The sequence below is a fragment of the Dipodomys ordii genome, unplaced genomic scaffold, assembly GCF_000151885.1.
Source record: "Dipodomys ordii isolate 6190 unplaced genomic scaffold, Dord_2.0 Scaffold32, whole genome shotgun sequence".
In the NCBI taxonomy this organism is placed as follows: domain Eukaryota; kingdom Metazoa; phylum Chordata; class Mammalia; order Rodentia; family Heteromyidae; genus Dipodomys; species Dipodomys ordii.
This window is the reverse complement of record NW_012267248.1, coordinates 3,846,329-3,851,190: the sequence shown is the minus strand read 5'-3', so window position 1 is coordinate 3,851,190 and position 4,862 is coordinate 3,846,329.

Here is a 4,862-nt window from a genome sequence, read left to right as displayed (position 1 = left end):
GGCTTTTTTCTTTTTGCTTATGTGGTGCTGAGGAATCGAACCCAGGGCCTCAGGCACGCAAGGCAAGTGCTCTACCACTGAGCCACCTTCCCAGCCCCCTAATTATTTTAAATTAATGAACAAGTATAGAATTCCATCACATTTCTCCCTGGTACCAATTTAGAGGTGGGGTGAGGATGGGGCCTAGAGTTGGGAAGATCAATTGAGGACCTATTTCACTTGTCTACGTTGGAGGAATCAAGGCTTAAGGCACCAGGTGTAAGAAAGGAAAGAAAAGAAAATCTGCGCCCAACTCAGCAAAAAGAAGTAATCAAGAAGAAGGTAGAGATGACTGCAAGATTTGCATTGTGGCTTTCTGGGAGGTCAAAATGAGGATTGTCACAGAAGGAGGAGTAAGTTGACTATGTGTTGAAATGAATTTCAAGTACCAGGTACTTGAGACATTCCTGCAGAGGTTTTTCAGTGAGTAGAGAATAATGGGGGTCTTCAAAAACAAGAGGAAAAGTGAGATTTACAAACTTACTTGCATAGAAGTGACTGATATTGATTAGTCACTCTACCCTAATCAATAGACTAATCCCATTATCACAAGCATGAATTTGTTATTTAAAAACAAAACGTTTAGTTCCTTCCTGAATTGTTATGATCTTCTGCCTTCTGCCTTCTGCCATGAAGATCCTCACTAGATGCAGGAATCTTAGTATTGGATTTCCCAGCCTCCAGAACTGTAAGAAACAAATTTCCTTTTTTTGGTGGGGGTAGGGGGCAGCACTGGGAGCTTGAACTCAGGGCCTTGCAGTCTTGTTTAGCTCTTTTGCTCAAGGCTGGCGCTCTACCACTTGACCCAGACTTCCACTTGCAGCTTTTTGCTTGTTGATTGGAAACAAGAGTCTCTCAGATTAGTCTGCCTGGGTTGGCTTTGGACCATTATCCTCAGATCTCAGCCACCTGAGTAGCTAGGATTACAGATATGAGCCACCAGAACTCAGCTAGAAAGAATTTTCTTTTAAACTACTCAGTTTGTGGTTGAGAGATTTAAACCTGTCTTTTTGATGCCCACATTAGCACCCTCATCCAGCCATCTTTCTTTTTCTGACTGTGTGTCCACTTCCCCTGAATAAGACATGAACACAATATTCTAGAATGATGCAAACAGCTTTATCTAGTTCTTTGCCCTAATGATCTCCATTACTATCCACTGAAAAAGCTCATTCTTATTGAGAGATGTGAACTCTTTGTAGCTGGAAGTTCTCCCCTCGGAACTAAATATTGTCTGACATATGATCATCTTCTTTCTGCTGCACAGTGAGGTGTCCTAATGTTGTGTTATGAGCAAGGCATTCACTACTAAGTCTTAGTCACCTGCAAACTGAAAGGTTTGAAGCATACATGATGAAAACTCCAGGGTGACTGTGAGGGAGAAAAATCCCAGGAGAAAATATTTCCCACAGTGTGATCCCTCTGAGGCTAAATTAAAGGGCCATGAAACTATCCTCCAGGGTTCTTTAGGCACCATGGGTTTGAGAAACATTTGAAGTCTCATCTGGCTGATATTATAATGCTTAGTTAATTCACTCAGCTGATTTCTTTTCAGGCAATGTGAATCAAGATGGGAGAGAACAAGGCATAGAGTACCAGTAACCCCAGAACCTAGGAGCCACAAGTTACTTCTCTTAAAGGTCAAGTAGACAGCAAACAAAGAAATCTGTTTTGGAAACCAGCTCTAAAGATAAGGATCTCAACCATGTAAACTGGTCAAGAGCAGAATCAGATGAATGTAGAAAAAAGCTGTGTATCAGGGACTTGCATAATGGAATGAAAGAGGGAGAAAGGGAGAGGTGGGAAGGGGGTAAGAGGAAAAGAGACAGAGATAAAGAAAGTAAGAGGAAGAAAGAGGACAAACACATAGACACACAAGAGAAAGAAACAGGGAGGAAAGAAGAGAGAGAAAGAACAGCAGTAAATAGCAATATTGTCAGAGTTCTCCCTGATTTCAACATCTTTGAGTGGCATGATCTCAAACTGAAAGAAACAAGCTAGTATCTATAAGTAAGCAAACTGACTACAAAATTCAAAGGTCAGATCTAGTAACACAAGGGTAATGTAACATCTTGCAGCCCAGAGCCAACCTCGGTGTCTTTGCTTCTTATTAGCTGGTTAAGATCATTCAAGAGAGTGGTGATGTCTCTATGGTGTCTGTGTGTGGTGAGTGGGAGGCCTAGTAGTCCTCTTGGAGCCCAAACAGAGCAAAGGAGCATTCTCTCTCTGGATTAACATCTCTAGGAGATTATGCAGTTTACCAGAATCCTTATGGAGCAATGTTGATAATTAACCCATTTCCCTTTCTTCTTCACTGTCAGGATCCAAAGTTCTGCAAGGGCAACCATGTGCCCAGCTGAAAACTACAACTCCCAGTCTCCCTTGTGGATAGGACTGACTAATGAGATTTAGGCAGAAGCCATTGTGTCTGTTGTCCACTCTACCTTCTTGCAGCTTGTACCAGGAACTTTAACCACCCTAACTGTCATAATGCCAAGATTGCCCATCATAGCAGAGAGTAGAAACCTAGAAGTGGTCAGGGGCTCCACTGATGTCAGAGAACCAATATTTTAACTAAGGATTGCCTATCTTTGGGCTTCTCTCTGTCTCTGTGTCTGTCTGTCACTCTGACTTCCTCTCTCCTTCTCTTTCCTTCTCTCTCCTTCCCTCCTCCCCCTCACAAAATTTATGGTAGTACTTAGGTTTGAACTCATGGCTTTATGCTTGCCAGGCAAGTATTCTGTCACTTAAGCCACACCTTACTCCTTTTGCTTTAATTATTTTTTCAGATAAGGCCTCAAGTTTTTGCCTGGACCAGCCTGAACCACAATCATATTTATACCTTCTGTGTAGCAGGGACAGCAGGCTTGTATACCCAGCTTATTTTATTTTATTTTTGTCGGTCTTGAGGCTTGAACTCTGGGCTTGGGTGCTGTCCCCAAGCTCTTCTGTTCAAGTCTAGAGCTCTGCCACTTGAGTCACAGTACCACTTCAGACCTTTTCTGTTCATGTGGTGCTGAGGAATTGAACCCAGGGCCTCATGCAAGTGAGGCAAGCACTCTACCACTGAGCCCTGTTCCCAGCCCTCCACCTTATTTATTGAGGAAGGGTCTCACCAACTTTTTGCCTCAGACAGCCTAAAACCATTGTCCTCCCATTTAAGTTAAAACAGACAGCATTATAAGGTCCTTTGAATTCTCAGAATGTTCTTTCCCATTTATAACTTCTCTCCTTTGCCATATTGTGGTCACTGTTCTTGGGCATAGTTATCTTTGGCATGTACATTTATGTAGTTTGTTTGATCTTTTTAATGTGTTGTTTAACTTGGTTTGCAAGTATTTTATTGAGAATTTTCATACCTATGTTCATCAGGAATCTTGTCTAATAACATTTCTTTTGTTCTGGCTTTATCTCATTTTGGTTTCAGGAAGCATTTCTTCCCTTCCTATTTTATGGGGAGCACTGGTGTTTGTTAAGTCTTCTTTAAATGCCTGCATATCCTATGAAACTTGGAAAACTGAGGTGAGGGGTTGAGTTGAAAAGGATGGGAAAGAATATTGAAAGGCATAACATCAATCAAGATGCAGTGTATTTATAAACTAATCTGTTGAATGGTAACCCCTTTGTACAACTAGTTAAAGATAATAAAAATATAATTATCTTTAAAAGAAAATGCTTGGTAACAATTAATACATTAAGTCCCCAGCTTTTTTGGGCTGGGAAACTCTACTACTGCTTTTATCTCATTATAGATCTGTTAAAAGTTGTTTCTGTTTTTTGGTTCAATTTTGGAAGTTCACATGTATCTAGAAATTTATCCATTTCCTCTAGATTTTTCTAGTTTATTAGAACCTAATTGTTTAAAATATTCATTATTGATCCTCTGAATTTCATTGATATTTTTGTGATATCCTCCTTTTCATCATTAATTTTATCAATTTGGGTTTCCTTCCTCCTCCTTTTAGCTAGTCTCACTAAAGATTTGGCAATTTTCAAACAACCAACTTTTGTTCCATTGGTTCTTTTAGTTTCTATTTCATTCATTTCTGCCCTAAGTTTTGTTTATTTTCACCTACGAATTTTTGGCTTATTCTTGTTTATCTAATAGCTTCAGATGCACTAGTAGGTTATTTACTTGAGATCTCTCTTTTATTTAGTATAGACACTCATAGCTATAAACTTTCCTCTTAGTACTTGTTTTCCTAAAAGATCTGATAAGTGGTATTTTCATTTGACTCTAGGGATGACTCTAGGAAGTTTTTTGTTTTCTCCTATATCTGTAATGACCCTTAAATATTTTCTGTAGTTCCTTTTGCTGTTGAGGATTTCTAGCTTTACAGTATTCCATTGTCATCTGATAGAATGCAGTGAGTTACTTCAATTTTCATATCTTAAAACTTGGTTTGGGGCTGGGAAGGTGGCTCAGTGGTAGAGCGCTTGCCTTGCATGCCTGAGGCCCTGGGTTCGATTCCTCAGCACCACATAAGCAAAAAGAAACAAAACAGATTAAAACTTGGTTTATTCTTAAAATATAACCTATTTTTGAGAAGTTTCATAGGCTGTTATGAAGAATATGTATATATTGCAGGGCCTGGATGAATATTCTATAGGTATGAAAGTCCATTTAGTCTGTAGTACTATTTAGTTCTGCAGTTTGTTTGTTGGTATTTTTTTATTGTGAAAATACTGTACAGAGGGGTTGCAATTATATAGGCAAGATAATGAGTACATTTCTTATCAAGCATAATAGCCTCCTCCTTTGTTTCCCCGTCCCATCCCTTCCCATCCTCCCCCCCCACCCCCCCCACCCAATCCTCCCCCCT